The sequence below is a fragment of the Triticum dicoccoides genome, chromosome 5B (assembly GCF_002162155.2).
Source record: "Triticum dicoccoides isolate Atlit2015 ecotype Zavitan chromosome 5B, WEW_v2.0, whole genome shotgun sequence".
Lineage (NCBI taxonomy): Eukaryota > Viridiplantae > Streptophyta > Magnoliopsida > Poales > Poaceae > Triticum > Triticum dicoccoides.
The window spans coordinates 625,788,080-625,809,971 of record NC_041389.1 but is presented as its reverse complement, the minus strand read 5'-3'; positions in this window follow the sequence as shown (position 1 = coordinate 625,809,971).

Below are 21,892 nucleotides of genomic sequence, written 5' to 3'. Positions count from 1 at the left end.
ACCTGCGCCACCGTCGCCCAGCCGCCACCACCGCCCTTGGTGCCCGCCGCCGCAGCCGAGCCCCGCCGGAGCCGCACCGCCTCGCCGGAGGTAGAAACCGCCGCCGCCGCCGTTTTGTTTTTTTAAACCGCGCAGTTTTTTTAGAATCCTAGATTTATTTTTTATAAATAGATCGGTTCATTTTTCGGTTTAGTTAAATAGCAGACATTCGTCCGTACGTTCGTTTTAACGAATGTTGTTCGTCAGTTAGCCGCAGGCAGCGAACTTTCATTCGTTAGCCTGTTCGTCAGTTTTCTTTTTCCAGGGTTTTTCTGCGGTTATTTTCGATCATGATTTCAACCCTGATCTTCACTTTTGTTTATCTTTTCGCTCGTTTATCGGAATCAGTTGATTCAAGCTCCTAGATCTTCCTCTCGAAGCCCTCTTTCCGTTTAACCAACTTGAACTAGATTTTGTTACTGTAAAATTTGACTTTAGTGCAGATTAGTAATTGGATCTTGTTTCTTTCGTAGTTTGAGTTTTGTTTCTCTGTTTGATTTAATTCTTTTTGCAAAGCGGAGTTCTTCAGTTGAACTGTCTGGTTAGACCATCTTATTTGAGTTTTACCTGTGCTTTTAGTTGAGTGCTTATATGCTATTGTTTGTTTGTGATAGAATTCCCGGAGTGCGAAGCGTGCTACTACGAGTCTCTAGGTTTTGCGGATCATCAGCAAGGCAAGTAACCCTTTGATTATATCCCTTTACTAGCCAGTTTTTATGCATGTGGGTTTGGGAAGTAGATGATGAGGTAGATCCTATTACCTGTTTACTATCAAACCTTTGGGAATTACTTCTATGTTATGCTTAGGATTGCTATGCTATGCTCGTAGACGTGGATTGCGTGAGTGTATCCATGACAGATGAGAGTTTTGTTAATTAATGGTTAACTTAAGGTGGCTACTTAAAATCACATTTAGGAGGATTGCTTGTGGGTACCTGGAGAATCTAGTGTTGTCCTACGATATCCCGGGGTTCCGTGTGATCATCCTACGGTCCGCCACCCAGCCTCAAAGGGATCATAAGATTATTCATGCTAGAAACTTCCGTGTGCAGCCATAAGCTATTATGGGCTCTAGGATAGTTGAGTATGTTGCATGACCTCTTTCAGTAGGTGTAACTGTCCACCCAGAGTAAAGAGTTAATGTTTCTGAAAGACTGTGTCTCAGTCATCCGTTTCTCAAACACCATGTAGTGTGAGAAATACAACGGAGGAGATTGAGTCTTGTGGGGAAAAGTGTGCAAACCTCTGCAGAGTGTACAAACTAATCATGGTTAGCCATGTCCCCAGTTATGGACATCTTGAGTATCTGGATCTTTGGATTATCATGTTGATCTCATCAATCAAAATTTAATTTGTTGGGTTAATTGATGATGTTTAATTGGGATTGAGTTGGACGAACCCTCTCAATGTTTAACAACCACCATGATAGTTAAATAAAATTATTCCTTTGTTGTAGGAAAAAATTGGCTTTATGCAAAAACTGTAACCATAGAGATTTCCACCAGCCATATTGCATGTAGTGCTAGCCTTTATTTCTGTTCATTACTCTATGTGTTACATTGCCAGCATATTCCATGTGATGAGCCATTTTGGGCTGCAACATATCATGTTGCAGACTTTTCAAACGACGAGTAAGGTACCATAGGTGGTTGTCATTCACTCAGCTATGTAGTTCGAGTTGATAGACTCACTTTATCTTCCAAGCCTTCCACTGTTATCATATTTAGATGGCCTTAAGCCATATTATTGTAGTAAGTTCTATTTTGAGACATTCGATGTAATAAGTCTGTGATTGCAACTCTATTATAAATCCTCAAGTACTGTGCGTGTCAGCATTACTGATCCAGGGATGACACTGATGCACAGAGACTAGACTGTTTGAGGTCTGGTCGCTACAAGATGCTATCAGAGCACACACTGACTGTAGGACATGACCACTAAGCTAAGACCATAGTGCACTCTTCTCTTCTCATTTCTGACTCCTCCCTTTTCTATTCTATAGGATGGCGGATGCAAGGAACAAGTTTACCCAACCGGATGAAGATACACCATTTGGACGACACTTGAAGGAAGTCACTAGGTACCTGAACGTAGGAATACCAAGCTTCACCGGGACCTACATCGCCACTTTACCAGAAGAGGAGCGTTGGATGATTCAAGTTCAAGTTCCAGGAAGGACATTCATGACAGTCACTGAGCCCATAGAGTTTTCCTTCTATGCACCAACTCGGAGTCTAGGAAAGAGCATGGCAGCCCACATCGCCATGGGACACATTGGAGAAGTTTACCACAAGGATCTCAAGGACACTATCTACTAGATATGTGGGCGCCGAGATGAGCAATGGGAGATGATTAGCACCAGGAGGGATAGGTCCATTGCAGCTTTCATTTAGGAGTTAAACCAGCACATTCGTCACCAGGAGAACCAGATGTGCACTTGCATGATAGATCTGAAGAAGGCAATGATCAAGATTACGGAGCTAGAAGAAGAACTCAAGTATACATGCGACGGCTATGAGGAGGAAATGATGATACTGGTGGAGAAGAATGACGACCTGATGAGGAAGCTAGGAGTATTCATGGGAGACCCCACGCCAGGAGGAGATGATGACGAATCCAAGGACTACATCATCATCGACGACACCGACTCAGACCCCGACGATAGCGATGATGACTATGTTGATGAAGCTGGAGCAGATATCATGGAGTCTTCCACCGATCAAACTTTCTAGTCGACCACCATATCAGTAGTAGTACTCCCCCATGTATATAGTATAGTCCGAGCACTTTTATAACAATAGTTAGACCGATTGTATGCCCTTGTTTGAATTGATTGAAGTGATATGATTGTGTTTGTCTCATGTGCATATGGGTAGTGTTTTCCCCTTTATCCCTCATTCTATTCTGTTTTCTCATCTTTTCTAAAACCATCAGATGCCTCCGAGAAGTGACAATGGATCTGCTTTCCCACCGGAGCTCACCCAGTTGATCCAGCAACAGAATACCCTGATGCAACTACTAGTCCAGAATCAGAACCAAGGCAACAACAACAACAACCCACCCCCACCACCACCTATTGATCACTTAGCCTGTTTCCTAAGGCTGAATCCGCCGATGTTCTCTAGTAGCTCCGAGCCGATTGTCGTAGATGATTGGCTCCGCAAGATTGGGAGCTGACCACTGCAGGATGCAAAGATGCAGAGAGAGTGCATTTTGCCGGACACCAGCTTGATGGACCCGCAACATCATGGTTGGAGAATTTCACAGCCACTTACCCGATCGACACTATTACATGGGATCAGTTCCAACAGGCTTTCCATACTTCCCATGTTTCAGCAAGAGCTATGGCCATGAAGAAGCGCGAGTTTCGCAACTTGCGCCAAGGAGGACGCACAGTGGTCCAGTATGTGGATGATTTTAGTAAGTTAGCACGTTATGCCCCTGATGATGTTGCTACAGATGCCGCTAAGCAGGAGAAGTTTCTGGAAGGACTGAATGATGAGCTGAGCATGCAGTTGATAGTGGCAAGCTTCAACAACTACCAGGAGTTGGTAGATAGAGCTCTTATAATTGAAGGGAAGCAGCAGCAGATAGACAGCCACAAGAGGAAGTATGGATAAGGGAAGTACAATTCTGGAACTCAGTAGAGACCCCGTTTTACCCCGAACTCGGGAGGACACATTCACCATAACCACGGAGGTCATAATTCTAATGGAGGGATTCTGCATAACCATAGTGGCCCCAAAGATGGGAATGGGAATGGAGGAAGCAACGATTAGAACCGTTCCAACCCAGCAACGGCCGCCAAGAAGGATCTAAGTCACATTACTTGTTTCAAGTGCGGGAAGAATGGACATTACGCCACGGGGTGTTCTGAAGCAAAGAATGGAAATGGCAATGGAAGCGTTGGGAAGAAGCCCAACCCTTTCAACAGGGGACAGGAGAACCATGTTAGCGTGGAGGATGTTGAAGCATAGCCAGATGCAGTAATAGGTAAGTTTTTGGGTAAGTCATATACTGCAATCGTTCTTTTTGATACTGATGCATCACATTAATACATATCAAGGGGATTCGTGGATAAGGATAAGTTTCCCACCAAAGTTCTTAGGACACCTATGTTAGTAAGTTCGCCAGGAGCAGATCATATGGCAAGTCAAGGATGTTTTCAGATGCCATTGACCATAGGTAGGCATGTTTTCCCCTCAGATCTGATAATTTTGGAGTCGCAAGGATTGGATGTGATTTTGGGTATGGATTGGCCATCGATGTATGGAGGAAACATTGATTGCGCCAGTACGTCGATTATGCTCACCACCCCAGAAGGAAGAAGTATTAAATATGTATCCCAGCATACGCCGAAAAGGACTCAAGCAAATTCGTTACTAGGAGTTGTACAAGAGGAAGTACCAGTGCTAAAGGATTACCCTGACGTATTTTCGGAAGAGTTGCCAGGCATGCCACCGGATAGAGACATTGAGTTTTTGATTGAACTTTTGGCAGGCACCAGGCCAATATCTAAGAGACTGTATCGGATGCCCGCACAGGATTTGGAAGAGATTAAGAAGCAGATTAAGGAGTTATTGGATACAGGTTTTATTCGACCAAGTTCATCACCTTGGGGATGTCTAGCACTACTGCTGGAGAAGAAGGATGGATCGTTAAGGATGGTTGTTGATTATCATGCAATTGAATGAAGTGACGATCAAGAATAAGTACCCGCTGCCGATGATCAATAATTTTTTTTGACCATTTGCAAGGAGCTAAAGTGTTTTCCAAGATCGATCTATGATCAGGATACCATCAGCTGAAGATTCGAGAGCAGGATATACCCAAGACAAGTTTTACCACAAGGTATGGGCTATATGAGTATACCGTTATGTCATTTGGTCTGACTAACGCGCCTGCCTATTTCATGAACATGATGGACAAAGTGTTTATGGAGTTTTTGGATAAGCTTGTTGTGGTGTTCATTGATGATATATTGGTCTACTCGAAGAATGAAGAGGAGCATAAGGAGCATTTGCGTTTAGTTCTAGAGAAGCTCAGGGAACACCAGTTATATGCCAAGTTCAGCAAATGTGAGTTTTGGTTGAAGGAAGTTGGATTTCTCAGACATGTTATATCCGGAGAACGAATAGCAGTAGACCCCACCAAGGTCGTCTCTGTGACTAAATGGGTAATACCCACGTCAGTTGGAGAGATCAAGAGTTTTCTTGGACTCGCAAGATATTACCAGAGGTTCATCGAGAATTTCTCCAAGATTGCAAAGCCCATGACAGAGTTGTTGAAGAAGGACACCAAGTTCAAATGGACTGAGGAGTGTGAAGCCAGTTTTCAGGAGTTGAAGAAACGTTTGGTTACAGCCCCAGTGCTGATTCTTCTAGATTAACATAAGTATTATCAAGTGTATTGCGACGCTTCTCGTCGAGGACTTGGAGCAGTGCTTATGCAGGAGGGAAGAGTTGTTTCTTATGCCTCAAGATAGGTCAAATCTCACGAGCTAAATTATGCCACCCATGATTTGGAGTTAGCAGCCGTAGTGCATTCGTTGAAGACGTGGAGACATTTTCTCATCGAAAATCACTATGAGGTGTACACGGATCACAAGAGTTTGAAGTATAGCTTCATGCAGAAGGAGTAGAATCTCAGACAGAGGAGATGGTTGGAGCTCATCAAGGATTATGATATGAAGTTGCATTATCATCCCGGAAAGGCTAATGTAGTAGCATATGCATTGAGTCGCAAGAGTTATCTTAATACACTCATAACCGGAGATTTACCCAAGGAGTTAGCAGAGGATCTTCATGAGCTATGTTGGAAATAGTTCTAAGGGGTTATGTAGCAGCATTGGAAATTCATTCCACTTTAGTGGATAAGATCAGAGAGGCTCAGAAGACGGACAAAGAGATTGCCGAGATCAAGGGAAGGATAAGCAAAGGAAAGGCCAAATGATTTCGTGAGGATGAGGATGATACTTTATGGTTTGAGGATCGCGTATATATGCCTAATGACCCCGAGATCAGAAAGTTGATTCTGCAGGAGGCCCATGATTTACCGTATCGATTTAGCCAGGAAACACCAAGATGTATCTAAATTTGAAGGAAAGTTTCTAGTGGACCGGAATGAAGAAGGATATTGCGGAGTATGTAGCAGTATGCGATGTATGTCAGAGAGTGAAGGCAGAGCATCAGAAGCCAACAGGATTGTTACAACCATTGCCGATACCCAAATTGAAGTGGGATAAACTAGGCATGGATTTTATCATGGGATTGCCCAGGACTCGTTCAGGCTATGACTAGATATGGGTTGTAGTCGATCGCTTGACGAAGGTAGCTCATTTCATCCCAGTGAAGACCACCTATACAAGTGCGAAGTTGGCAAAGATATATATGACCAGGATCGTATGTCTACACGGAGTTCCGAGGACCATTGTGTTAGATAGAGGAACCCAGTTTACCTCAAAGTTCTGGAATCAGTTGCATGAAACTTTGGGTACTAGGCTAGAGTTTAGTACAGCCTTTCATCCAGAAAAGATGGACAGACCAAGAGAGTCAATCACATTCTGGAGGACATGTTGAGAGCTTGTGCGCTAGATTATGGATCTAGTTGGGACGACAATTTGTCGTACGCGGAGTTCTCTTACAACAATAGCTATCAAGCCAGTTTGAAGATGGCCCCTTTCGAAGCCTTATACGGAAGGAGGTGCAGGACACCGTTATTGTGGGATGAAGTTGGAGACCGTCAGTTGTTTGGACCAGATTTTCTCAAGGTATCCCAGTCCAGGCAGAAGAGCTATGCGGATTCTAAACGCAAAGAGATAGTTTACAAAGCCGGAGACAGAGTATATCTCCGTGTGTCCCCACTTCGAGGAGTTAAGCGTTTTAGAGTTAAGGGAAAGTAAGCACCACGTTTTGTGGGACCATACAAAGTTTTGGGGCATATGGGAGAAGTTGCTTACAAGCTGGAATTGCCTGAAGGATTGTCAGGAGTTCATGACGTGTTTCACGTTTCCCAGTTGAAGAAGTGCCACGCAGAGATGGCGGATATTCCCATAAGAGACACAGTGCCACGGGAAGCGATTCAGCTGGATAGCGATTTGACCTACGAGGAGAAACCAGTGAAGATTCTCGAGTTTGCCAGCCGAGTCACACACAACAAGGTTATCAAATTTTGCAAAGTTCAGTGGAGCCACCATACTGAAGAGGAAGCAACCTGGGAATGAGAGGAAGACCTACGGAAGGACCACCTGCACCTATTTTCTAGCCAACCCGAATCTTGAGGGCGAGATTCATCTTAAGGGGGTAGGTTTGTAATATCCCAAATTTTCAATTTGGAATGTTATACATAGATCATCATTGCATATCATATCTTCATGCATTTTTGGTTGATTCTAGAAATTTTAAGCAACTCAAGGACCGACGGAGAGAGTTGGGGATTTCAATATTTTCATATTTGAGTTTTCTCAAATTTTAAAAAGAGGATCATTTGGTTTTAATTATTTTTCTCTCCGTATATTTCCAATATGAAATAAAAGAGAGGAGATAAACCGACTTCTCCAAATGAAAGAAATACTAGAGGAAAAATAGTAAAATCAAATGAGATTTTATTTGGAGTTTTTATCGCTTTTATTTGATTTAGAAAAAATGCATGTTTCAAAAAATTGCATTTTACGCCAAGAAAATGTTCACTTCGTTCTAAATATTCCATTTAGACCGTGAAAATTTGTTTTGGCATTTTTAGAATTTTATTTTATTTATTAGGTTTTTTTCTGTTCGGTGGAATTGTTTAAAAAAAATTCCCGCCCGACTGGGCCGAAGGCCCAGCCGAGCAGGTCAGCCCGCGCTGCACCGCGCCGCCTCTCCCTCCCGTGCGCGAGACGGACTCACCGGAGTCCGCCCGCCACACGCTGCCGGCCGCCCCCTCCCCCAAGTCGGACACCCCCGACCCCTTTATAAGCCGCCCAACCCCGCTGCTCCGTTGCCACCCGCCCCACCGCCCGCATCCACTAGCGCCGCCGCCGCCCTGTGCCGCCCGCATCCACCAGCGCTGCCGCCACGCGCCGCAAGTTGCCGCCGCCCGTGATGCCAGCCACCGCCACTTGCGCCACCGTCGCCCACCCCGCCACCGCCGCCCTCGCTGCCCTCCGTCGCAGCCAAGCCCCGCCGGAGCCGCCCCGCCTCACCGGAGCCTCGCCGGAGGTAGAAACCACCGCCGCCGCCGTTTCGATTTTTTTACAAAACCGCGCGGTTTTTTTAGAAACCTAGATTTATTTTTTTATAATAGATTGGTTCATTTTTTCGGTTTAGTTAAATAGCGGACGTTCGTCCGTACGTTCGTTTGAACGAACGTTGTTTGTCAGTTTGCCGCAGACAGCGAACTTTCGTTCGTTAGCGTGTTCGTCAGTTTTCTTTTTATAGGGTTTTCCGTGGTTATTTTCGATCGCGGTTTCAGCCCTGATCTTCGTTTTAGTTTATCTTTTCGCTCGTTTATTGGAATCTTTGTCTCTAAGCCCACTTTCTGTTTAACCAACTTGAACAAGATTTTGTTAGTGTAAAATTTGACTTTAGTCCAAATTAGTAATCAGATCTTGTTTCTTTCGTAGTTTGAGTTTCGTTTCTCTGTTTGATTCGATTCTTTTTGCATACCAGAGTTCTTCAGTTGAACTTTCTGGTTAGACCATTGTATTTGAGTTTTACCCGTGCTTTTAGTTGAGTGCTTATATGCTATTGTTTGTTTGCTATTGAATTCCCGGAGTGCAAAGCGTGCTACCACGAGTCTCTAGGTTTTGCAGATCATCAATCAGCAAGGCAAGTAACACTTTGATCATATCGCTTTACTACCCAGTTTTTATGCACTAGTTTCAACCCTCAAACATTGCATGGTTAGGATCAGAATAACATGTGGGTTTGGGAAGTAGATGATGAGGTAGAGCCTATTACCTGTTTACTATCAAACCTTTGGGGGTTACTTCTACGTTATGCTTAGGATTGCTATGTTATGCTCGTAGACGTGGATTGGGTGAGTGTATCCATGACAGATGTGAGTTTTGTTAATTAATTGTTAACTTAAGGTGGCTACTAAAAATCGCATCTGGGTGGATTGCTTGCGGGCACCTAGAGAATCTAGTGTTGTCCTAGGATATCTCGAGGTTCCATGTGATCATCCTATGGTCCGCCACCCAGGCTCAAATGGATCATAAGATTATTCATGATAGAAACTTCCGTGTGCAGTCACAAGCTATTATGGGCTCTAGCATAGTTGAGTATGTTGCATGACCTCTTTCAGTGGTGGGCTAGCAAATGTAGGGGAAAGTAGGTGTTACTGTCCACCCAGAGTAAAGAGTTAATGTTTCTGAAAGAGTATGTCTCGGTAATCCATTTCTCAAACACCATGTAGTGCGAGAAATCCAATGGAGGAGATCGAGTCTTGTGGGGAAAAGTGTGCAAACCTCTGCAGAGTGTACAAGCTAATCATGGTTAGCCGTGTCCCCGGTTATGGACATCTTGAGTATCTGGATCTTTGGATTATCATGTTGATCTCATCACTCAAAATTTAATTTTTTGGGTTAATTGATGATGTTTAATTGGGATTGAGTTGGAGGAACCTTCTCAATGTTTAACAACCACCATGCTAGTTAAATAAAATTATTCCTTTGTTGTAGGGAAAAATTAGCTTTATGCAAAAACTGTAACCATAGAGCTTTCCACCAGCCATATTGCATGTAGTGCTAGCCTTTATTTCTGTTCATTACTCTATGTGTTACATTGCCAGCATATTCCATGTGCTGACCCATTTCGGGCTGAAACATATCATGTTGCAGACTTTTCAGACAACGAGTGTAGGATATCGGGTTCCGGCAAAACCCTTAAGGTTCAAACACTAGGGTGCACACGAAGATTTCCCCCTACCGAATATCGCTCTCAGCCTCGCCGCGATCCCTAAGTTAGACTAAATGAAATCACAACATAAGCCACACAAGGTTTATACTAGTTTCAGGCCACCATTGTGGTGTAATACCCTACTCCAGTGTGGTGGTGGTGGATTGCCTCTGGGGCTGATGATGAACAATACAAGGGGAAGAACATCCTCCTAAGGCGACGTGTTCTTGTGCTCGGTGGTGGTTCTGGTCCTAATGGATCCATCCCATCTATGGTGGTGGCTAGTCCTATTTATAGAGGCCCTGGTCCTCTCCCCAAATATTGAGCGGGAAGGGATCGAACAGCGACCATTTTGAAAGGGGACAACTAGTACAAGCTTTCCTGACTAAAGGTGGTCTTTGCCTGGCAAAGGCTCTGGCGATGACGCCGTCTTAGGCTCCACAATGACCTCCATCTTGCCGTCTTGCTAGTCTTGGTCTTGCTGCACCGATATGGAAACCTTTGCCTGGTGCCTTGGTACTCCGCGCCTGTGCTTGACCCCTTAGCACCAAAGGGGAAACGAGTACAATGCACGCGCTGGCGCCCGCCTGGCCTTGGTCGTCATGGCTTGCCTCATGGAATCCTCACGAGGTACCCCTTGCCTTGATCTCTCCGCCTCCCTCGTGAGCCTGCCTGAGGAGGACGCTCTTGAGGAGGCCTTGCATCATCCGCCCCACGAGGCTTGGCCCCTCGCGAGGGTCTTAAGTGTTTGGTTTATAAAGACGGGCCGCACTGGGCCACTGGTGGAGCCACGCCACGGGCCGCAGGAAGGCAAGTCTGGAGTCCCCCGTTCCCAGAACACCGACAATAGCCCCCGGGCCCAAGGCGCGCTCGGACTTGGCTTAGCGACGAAGCCAAAGGGCAAGTGCAGAGTGCCACGGGCCCCACAGCCTGTAGCCTTGGTTGACGTGTGGCGACTGATTGGACGTGGGCGTCTCCGCCTCCCCACGCTACCTCGGCAACTGCATGACTTGACGGGTCCCTACTGCATGCAAAAAGGGTTATCGTTACCTATGATCGTGGAGGTCGACGGTTGGCCTCCCTTGGGCTATAAATGAGGAGGGGTGCAAGGCCCCGTCACCCATCTCTTCCCATTCCGCTTGCTTCTTCTTCCCTGATCTGTTGCTTGTTGCGTCCCCAATGGCGCTTGGGAGAAAGCTTTCGGCCGCAGAGAGGGGGAAGGCTTGCCAAGAGGAGCCTGCCTCTTCTCCGCCCAAGCGCGGACGCGGTCGCCCTCGCAAGCACTCCGCGACTCCTGCCATAGTTCCTCGCGGTCATGGTGGTGGCCCTTCACGTGGTGTGGGAAGGCGTGTTGTGGCTGCGCGGCCTCCTCGGCCGCGCTTCCACTCGGCGGAGGTGCTGCCGGAGTTTGTCGTGTGGTCGGAAGATCCGGCAGGCAACTGGCTTTAGCTTCCGCGCTTCTTCGTCGGTGAGCTGCCGGCCACCAGCCCAGACGGGCTCTGGTTGTAGGCGGACGGCTGCTGCAGCAGGGCTTCCTGGGTCGCGATGGAGGTCTCCGTTGCTGGCAACGCAGCCTTGGCTCGAGGCTGACGGACATTCGCCCGCGTGCGCGGCTTGGGCAGGCCATGCACGCTCCACTTCAGGTATGATGATGACGCGACCCTCTATGTGAGGGTGTTTGGGGAGGACGGCCGCCACGTCAGGTGCTGCCCTGAAGACAACGACGGCGACAAGGTGCTCGGGCTTGGTGATGGTCGTGACGAGGGTGAAGGTGGACCTGCTCCTGGAGGCGACCGTGGCTCGTCAAGCTACGACGGATCCCCCACCGGAGGCAGCTCCTCCAGTGGCGGCTGTGATAACCCACCACGCCATCGCGCCTGCCTTGAGGGTGGCAACGGGTCGTCCTACTGCCGTGCTTTGGTTAAGCGCGAGGAGGAGTCCGACTGAGCTCAGAGGGGCAGCCATCGGGTACCCCTTGCGAGCTGCGATAGGGCGCGTGCTGCTTTTGTTATGTTTTCCTTCCTTCCTGCACTTGAGAGAGACAAGTATGTAGCCCCATGGGGGCGAGCAACAAACTATGATTTCCCAGTTAACCTGCTATATCTATTGTTCCTGTGCTATGTCCTGGTGTCGTTGTTGTACGATGGCGTGTAGGAATGACCTAGCTTAGTACGTTTGAAGCAGTCCCCGCCTTGCTAGGTGCCCGTTTTAGGTTTTTTCGGGCGTCTTAAGAGCTGCAAAGAAAACTCGTTGGGAGCTTGTTATTTTCTGGAACCTGGTTGCTAGGGCCGCCGACAGCGGCCCAACGCTTGATGTCACGGTACCCAAGGGGTACGGACCGGGACCGATGCTCCCGCTGTGAGCTCAAACGAGAGAACCTCGCGAAAGCCAGAAGAGAAAAGGCTCACGAGGGCACCCGCGCAGCCCCCTCGCGAGGCTTACGAGAGAGAGCAAGTCAGACAAAGAGCTGAAGACAGAAGCGGAGGCAGAAGGCAAAGGAACACCAGAATCAACTTCAATCGAGATTCAAACAAAGAGGGGTGAACCAACTGCGGAAAGCAAATGAAAAAGCCGTGTCCGGCACCTAGTATAGTCTTCGACGTCTTCTCACCAGCGCGGAGCTAAGTGCTGCCACTGGGCATGGGCGGGAGCCCCAAAGGCCTGAGGGTAGCCTCCTGAGACTCTGGGCATGTACAACCCCACTCATTATTATGTGAGGGTGACACGGGCGGCGAGCTTCATAGGCAGTGGGCCTTCTTCACAGGCACCGGGCCTTGCTTCATGTGTAGAACTTCCTCAGGTGTTGGATGTTCCAGGCGTTCGGGATGGGCACCCCATCGTGAGTCTCCAGGCGCGCGGCACCAGGCCTGGAGACGTGGACGACCTTGAAAGGGCCCTCCCACATGGGTGAAAGCTTATGCAGCCCTTCCCTGGAGAGCACCCGCCCCAGCACAAGGTCACCTACCTCGAGCGTCCTGGGGCGGATGCTGCGACAGTGATACCTCCGCAACGCATGTTGGTACCTTGCTGCCCGTAGCGCGGCTTTGCGGCAGCGTTCCTGCCCCTGCACGAGGTCCATCCTCTGCATGGCGTCCTGCTGCGTCTCATCAAACGCCAGGACCTGCGTGGATCGACCCCTAACCTCATGAGGGAGAACTGCTTCCACTCTGTAGACAGGGAAAAATGGGGTCTCGCCTGTTGGCTTGGTGGCGGTAGTGCGGATGGACCAAAGCACGGACTGGAGCTCGTCGTGCCAGCCCCTGCCGCAGGCCCCTAGCTTCTTCTTGAATGTCCTGGTTTTGAGGCCCCTCAGGACCTCTGCGTTGGCGCGTTCGGTCTGGTCGTTGCTACGGGGGTGCGCCACCGAGGCGTAGCAGATCTACGTTCGAAGGTTAGCAAAATACGTTTTGAAGAGATTGCTGGTGAACTGCAAACCGTTATCAGTGATAATGCGCTTAGGGACCCGAAACGGCTCACGAGGCCCTTGATGAACTTGACTATGAAACCGGCTGGGATGGTGCGGACGGCTTCCACCTTTGCCCACTTGGTGAACTTGTCGATGGCGACGTGGAGGTAGCGGTAGCACCCAGGCGCTCGAGGGAATGGGCCTAAGATATCCAGCCCCCAGACCGCGAACGGCCACGAGAGCGGGATGTTCTACAGACCCTGCGCCGGCTGGTGGACCTGCTTGGCATGGAATTGGCAGGCTTCACAGGACTTCACTAGCCCGATCGCATCATTGAGTGCCGTAGGCCAGTAGAACTCACTGTGAAATGCCTTGCCGATGAGAGTCCGCGACGACGAGTGGTGTCATGGAAATATCACATCAGATGCCCTCGTGGAAGGACTTAGTCGTGGAGCCATCGCGACGGGTTAGCTTAAAGGGGTTAAACCGGACAAAGGACACGAGGGCTTTTATAATAGTTCCGCCCCTTCGATGAAGGTAAAGGCCTATGTCTAGTTGTGATGGGATTATTGGGGCCTCGATAACCAGGGAGCTAAACAAGCTATGCCTGGCTCTCGAGTTATTGTTTCTTGTCCCTGAACCGCCGCCGGGTCATCCCCTTATATACACGGGTTGACGCCCGGCCGGTTTATAGAGTTCTGAGGCCGGCTCATACAAGTGTCCGGCTCGGTCTCTCCTTTCCTATCTTACAATACAAGTTATATGATTATGGCGGTTTACCACTATGGGCCCTAATCCGCCTTTCGGCTCCGGGCCTCTAAGCTTTATAATAAAGCGCCATCTTCTGGGTCTTCGTGAGCTTCAGTATAGTTGAGGGTGAACCGGCCCCTCCTGGGAGGTTTACACTCAGTAGTTATAGCCCCAACATTAGGCCCCAGATTGATTTGAACCTGTTCATGTCAATCTTCAGTACATAGAAAAATCCTGTGAACATCTTCCTACATTTCTCGTAAACCTCCATGATGTCTTCTCTTATAAATTTTGTTAAACCATCGTGATGTCATCCTCTGGACATACCAACGGATCATCATGATGTCATCTCTGTAAAAAATGATTAAAAAGATTCCTTCATTAATGGTATCCCGAAAATCGAGGCGTCAACCGCGCCTACTTTTGCCGCTTCAGGCTCCTTGATTCTCGCGCCCGCCATTTATCCCTTTGCCTTATAAATAGGCTCGGGGGCCCTTTATTTCTTCCCCTTCCATGCCTCTTCTTCCTCCTCGCGATGCGCAAACTCTAAAGCTCCGCCGCCGCCCTCAACCTTCGTGCACTGCGTCGACAAAGGCCGCTGCATCAACCTGATCGTACCAGAAACCTGCGGCTCTCTCCGCTAACCCTGCGCATCTGGTAAGCCTCCTTCTCTCAACCCTAGATCTGTTCTTAGGGTTTCTGCGTTCATCCATGTTCATAAGTGTTCATCTTTGCCTGCTGCCTTCGTGCTTACTGTTGAATCTAGATGAACTTATCATCCTCCTATGGCGGCCGAAGTTTGTAACTTTAGTTTACCTCGCCGTAGTATCTCCTCTCGCCTTGATAGTTCCCTTCTGGATTCATGGAGTCCTGTCCTCGCCATTTTAGGGCTCAGAATAATTTTCTTACTGAACCACGGTAGATCAAAATTTATACTGTCATTTTGTGAAACCTGTTTCTGTCAACACTTAGTAGATTTTCAGCTCTGGCTCTTCCACCTAAGGGCGGTCTAACTTTTAGTAGTTGACAATCCGCCATATACCATTAGCCCTCACTTAAACCGCCATCTTGACTTGAATAATAATTTCCGGTTTATCTCACATATATGCTTTGATCAAATTCCCGGTTTAACACCGATTAGTGCACTTGAACCATCAATTGTAAACCAGCCTTCATTTTTCCTTTACAGTTTTCTTTCCAAGATGACCAAACAATTTTCTGCTTGTAACTGGGTTCCGTCCCGGATCATGGAGACGCAAATCAATGGATATGTTACCACTAGCGCTTTATCCTCAAAAAGGGTCCTTCATTGGCGAGTCCTGGGCCCTGAGTGCCCCCGTAAACCTCAAGATGGAGAGGTGATTGTTTTTATGCAACACTTAGACCGAGGATTCAGCCCGCCCAGATCAAAAAAAATCCGGGATGTCCTTGCGAGCTTTCAACTCCATCCACAAGATATTGGACCGAATTCCGTGTCCAATATATGCAATTTTCAAGTGTTCTGTGAAGTTTACCTTCAAGAAGAACCATCTGTGGAGCTTTTTCGGGATTTATTCCATTTAAACCGCCGCACGGAGTTCTCTGATGGTCCCAACATGGAACTTGGTGGGTTATCAATCCAGAAGAGAAAAGAAGTTGATTTCCCTCACGCAAAACACCACAACCATCCCAAAGATTGGAACCAAACTTGGTTTTATTGCAAAAACACTGCCCCTGCTAGAGAAAATCCTTTGCTGGGTTACCGCCCTCACCGGCTTAGCAATGGCAACCCGTTACCTCTACGCTTAACTGCCAAAGAACGGCAAACTTATGCACCTCAACTCGCCAAGCTTCGGGTTCTCCTGGCCAACGGTTTGACTGGTATTGATCTCGTCCGCTGCTGGGTTTGTTGGGGTATTCTGCCTTTAATTCGCCGCCCCGAATTAATGCATGAATATAGAGGCAATGTCAAGTATCCTCAATGATATCATGAAATAGAGATGACAAGCACTGCAGTTACTGAATCTGTGAAGAAGATGCTTGACGAACCGATCGCCGCATGCAGCCAAATCGGGTTGCCACCTTTTTGCACTGCCAACAAACCGCCAGCGGTAAAGTTTAATTTAATGCTCACTGATTCGCCTCCACTTTAACAATGTGCTAATACTCCTTTGTTTTTATTTTACAGGCCAATAGTTCCTTCTGGAAGAGGAATAAATCGGCTAGGGCTCCTCGTGCAAAGAGCAAGGTCACCAAGAAAGCTACCAAGAAGAAAACCACCGAGTCATCTGATCCGCCAGAAGATACTAACGAATCGGATCCAGAGGTAGAACTTGAGTCGCTTGGTTCCTTTTTCATACACCTTATTGACATTGACTATTCCCAGGATGATGCGGCGACCAGCCGTGCGGACCATGTTGAGGTAATCTCTCTTTCCTCCGATTCAGATCTTGTGCCGGTTCAAAGATTTCGTCGTGCATTTCAGAAAGTAAAATACTCTCACCCTCTTGCTTATTTGGATGAAAAATTTTCTTTGAAGACACAACAAGCTGAAGAGTGTCGCACAACCTGGCACAGTGGCCATCAAATCACTTCTTCCGGTTTATCGGATACACCAACCCGAAAACGTCGTCCAGAGGTTACTTGTTCTCCTGAAAAACTTTATCCTTTGAAGTGTTTCTTCAAATACCCACTTAATCCGTCTGATCCGAATTACCAGGCATCTTCCAATTCGTCTGGCGGTTCATTAACCACTCAGCTGCCTCCCCTTAAAACCGTCCCTGGGTAAGAAAACCGCCCTTCATATTTTTCCTTCATAGTTCGGGTTACCGTACTAATCTTTTGTTTTGATATCACAGTGCCAAAGCCCGCATGAGCAAGAAGGCTAAAACCAGTGACCCTATTGGTGAAGTTGAACCGGAGAAGGCTCGCGAGGGTTCCGGTAGAAATACTGATGTTATGGATGATTCCACCCCACAAGGCGAGAACACTCAAGCTAATCCGCCGGAAGCTGACCCAGCCACTCATATTGATCCGTCGAGCCCTCATGCTACTCCTTCAAGCCCGGCTGCTGATCCACCGAGCCCGGCTGCTAATCCGCCAAGTCCAGCCAGGGGTATCGTTAATCCGCCAAGTCCACCAAAAGGTGATGATGATGATGTTGTTATTACTGGCACGTCTCACACTAGTCCTGGTAATCCGGTTATCTTGGCCAAACATACTGCCAAAGAGGAATTCGCTGCAATGGGCAAGGGGAAAGGGAAGACTGATTTAACCAATTTCATCAACCTTAGCACCGAGGAACTTCATTCCGGATTTTTAAACCGCCTTTACACCAGTCGTGACTTTGAAGTCGGTTTGGTGAACCTGATGAAGGAGCGTTATGAGGTACTCTTCAAGAACACTTTGAAATTTATTCTATTCTGTATATCTCTTCCACTGTAGCCTCAAGGGCCGGGGTATCTCTGGAAGATAAACTGGGACTTCGATATAAAGAACACGTCAGTTGAGTAGCCCCCAAGGGCTGGTTTGTCTCTTGAAGACAATCCGGGACTGTTTATCCTTGTTAATTGCCTTTACTTAAAACTGATCAATTGTGCATTAGCCCCCAAGTGCCAAGCTTAATACCTGGATTGAGCCTTGGGACTTGAAAAATACTCACTTTAAAAAGCAATCCACATTAGCCCCCAAGTGCCGAGTGCATAACTTGTTATGTGCCGGGGACTTCAACAATTTCGTCTTCTGACTTTTGCAGACTGAGAAGACTATCAAAGAATCTCAAATCGCCGACCTTCAAGAGAACATCAAGTCCTAGCAAGAAGAGACCTCTAAAGCCAAAGAGGGGTTAAAGGATGTTTTGACAACCATGGAGCAATTGAAGGATGTCTTCAAAAATGAACGCGCCAACTGGGAAACAGAGAAAGCTGCTTTGTTGAAGCGGGCTGAAGATGCCGAAGCATCTCTTAAACCGGTAACGGAAGAACTCGCAGGGCTAAAACGTCAAGTGGATGCTATGACTTCTGCAGTCTTTGGTAAGTACTTTGTCATAGCCGGTTTGAAAATATCTTGAACTCTGCCGGTTTAACATTGAATTCTTAAACCGTTGTAGGTAATCGCATTGCTCAGTTGGGCACAGATATGCGGTTGAAATTGAAAGCAGCGTAGACTTTGATTGAGTAATTATACACCGGTGCCCAACGGGTTATCTGTGCAGTCTCATACAACAAACCGGCACCAACATTGATCAAGGACACACTAGCAAGATTATCCATGACACCGGCTCAGATAGAGGAGGTGAAGTAATCTGCTACCAGGGCTGGCGCTTTACTGGCACTAACTCGGGCCAAAGCATGGATATCTGACTTGGATCCAGTTGATATTGCCAAGGGATTTCCGGATGAACAAGCAGACGGGTCAGCTTTTGACAGCGAAGCCCTCAAAGCCCTGACAAAGGAGATGCGTCCGTTATCAAGTCAACTAGCTGCAGAGACTAACTTGACTTTTCATCGGTCCTTCTATGATGAAAGGAACCAGCGGGTTGACACGACTGTGAAAGAAGTGCAAAACCTTATCCCGCCAATCCGTAAGCACACATACACCCCTGATGTTGACCCATCAAATCTGATAAGTGAAGAAGATGTATTTCAGGCTCTAACCCGGATTGACTGGACCACCATTGACTTCGAGCCTCTGGGTGGAGAGGAGTAGGTTGAACCGGGGCCTGAAGATCCATCAACTTCACGTCGTCCTGGCAATGAGTCTTAATCTGGCAGTCGAATTACTTTGACAGACTTTGTTGTGTAAAAAACAATCAGCATTTTGGGCCTCAAAGCGCCTTGTAATAGGCTAGTTAAAACTCTTTGATCTGTGGTACTGATGCATGACTTTGTTGATCTGCCATGATACGTGCTATGTTTGCTTATACTTTGATAATATCATGCGATCCTGATGTCTGCATACAAATTTTTTGTCCTAGCGGTTTACCACCGGACGGGTCATAATGCCCAAGATAAAGCCTGATTGATAATCAAACTTGAATAAATATGAAATAATTCATACATGTGATATGACATCACGTGGTTGGTTTACCAACTTTGATAGTAGTAAGGGTGAAGACCCAAATTCTTGAGTTTCTATAACTCTCATCATGCAGTGATGGTGTGTAATACTTCATGTCGGGTTATGATGAACACCAGATGATCAAACTGACGACCTATAGTCAAAGCCAGACCGGGTTAACAAACGCCGGTTTGATAATAAGGTCTGACAACTCTTAGTTGACAGCCAAGCCGGGTCAACAAACACCGGGTTAATATGATGACTGAAGAGCCATACCGGGTCAATAAACACCGGTTCAACATAAAATTCACGAAAAGAGAACAAATCTTGACAAAGGCAAATAAAACCGTGTAGTCGAGGCGTTTCAAGGGCTGCCAGGCCCAAATTCGAGGCTTTTCATGGGCTGCCAGGCCGCTGAGTTAAACCATTTGACAAAGCCTTTTAAGATGGGCCTCCAACTAACCAATCGTCGTTTTAACTTTGACTAGTTCAGGGTCTCAATGAGAGTAACTGTCAAACGTTCGGCGGGTCATGCTAGGATTACCTGGATAGGAGTGGCTTACTTGATGAAGGCAGGTTAACCCAGGGTTTTAGGTAAATATACCAGGCTTCCAAGCCGTGGTCGATACCCAGCTACAAGGGTCCTTTCAAACACTTTTTTACTTTACACAAAGTGCCCCCAAGTAACTTTGTGAGCTATGCTCATTGGGTGCCTATGCTTGAGCTGTGCATAGCATCCAGACTCTCTTTGTCCCCTTGGGTGTGAAGCTCCCAAGCTGTATTGTGGCATGATAGTCGGTTTAATAGGTAGTACTCCACTTTGTCAGCTGAATCCCCCATGTAACTCAAAAGATATTTGAGAAAAAATAGCAGAGGCCCTGCTTATAGTAAGGATGCTGGTTTATTTTATTGATCATAATATATACATTGTCGAAATATGTACATAAGAGTAGCCTATGGCTCAAGTATAGTAAGGCCGGAGGAGAGCTATGTTCCATGGCCGTCGGGTCTCCTCCTCAGAACTACGTGAGTTGTCTCGAACGTCAATGAGGTAGTATGATCTGTTGTGCAGATTCTTGCTGACCACAAAGGGCCCTTCCCAAGGTGGGGATAACTTGTGCATATCGGTCTGATCCTGGATGAGCCGGTGCACTAAATCGCCTTCTTGAAAGGTTCTTGTCTTAACTCGGCGGCTGTGATAACGCCGCAAGCCTTGCTGATAAACCGCCGAATGGGCCAAAGCCATATCCCATTTTTCATGTAACAGGTCCAACGCCTCCTGGCGTGCTTGCTCATTGTCCGCTTCAACATAATTGGCAACCCAGGGCGAATCATGACGAATATCACTTGGGAGGACCGCCTCTGCCCCGTATACCATGAAGAAAGGTGTGTAACCCATCGATCTATTGGGGGTGGTGTTGATGCTCCATAACACAGAAGGCAATTCTTCCACCCAACAACCTGGCGTCCACTTTAAAGGAACCATAAGCCGGGGCTTGATACCCTTCAAGATTTCTTGATTGGATCTCTCCGCTTGATCATTGGAGTGGGGGTGCGCCACGGATGCTAAGTCAAGGCGGATGTGCTCTCTCTGACAGACATCCTCCATCTCACCTTTAGAAAGGTTTGTGCCATTATCCGTGATGATGCTGTGTGGAAAGCCAAAGCGGAAGATAATCTTTTTGAGAAATTGAACCACTGTAGCCGCATCACACTTGCTGACAGGCTCCGCTTCAACCCATTTAGTGAATTTGTCAACCGCCACTAGCAGGTGGGTCTTCTTATCCTTGGACCGCTTAAAGGGTCCCACCATATCAAGCCCCCAAGTGGCAAATGGCCAAGTGATAGGGATCATCCTTAATTCTTGAGCCGGAACATGAGCTCGGCGTGAAAACGTCTGACAAGCGTCACACCGCTTTACCAGATCCTCCGCATTAGCATGAGCTGTCAACCAGTAGAACCCATGACGAAAAGATTTAGCAACCAGGGACTTTGAACCGGCTTGATGACCACAATCCCCTTCATGAATTTCCCGTAGGATCTCTTGGCCTTCTTCAGGAGAAACACAACGCTGAAATACGCCTGAAACGCTACAACGGTGTAACTCGCCATTGTAATGCCCCGGATTCGATGGGCCAGGTGTCCGCCAGATATTCGCCGTCGTTGCCATGTCATTTGCTTGCGTGTTGCATTTTGCCATGTCATCATGTGCATCTTATTTCGCATACGTGTTCGTATCATGCATCCGAGCATTTTCCCCGTTGTCCATTTTGCAATCCGGCACTCCTATGCCTTCCGGTGTTCCCCTTTTGTCTCTTGTTGTGATTGGGTGTTAAACTTTCTTGGAATGGCCCGAGGTTTGCCAAGTGGCCTTGGTATAGCATCGGTAGACCGCGTGTCAAGTTTCGTGCCATTTGGAGGTCGTTTGATACTCCAACGGTTAACCGGGTAACCGTAAAGCCCTCTTTGTGTTGCAGCCCAACACCCCTCCAAAGTGGCCCAACACCCATCCTAAGCCCCTCCATGCTCTCGGCCATTCGATCACAATTGTGTGGGCGAAAACCGTGCTCCATTTGGACTCTCCTAGCTCCCAGAATCTATAAATATGCCTTCCCCTTCGAAATTCTCGCGCAAACCCTAGTCTCCTCCTCCCTCTCGCCAGGCGGACATGTCCGCACGCCGCCGGACGAAACCCGCCGCCGCCCCGCAGCCAGTGGCACGCCGCCACCTGTCCCCGCCGCGTCCCGCGCCACGGGCCCGGTCGCTCCGCCGCCGGCCCGCA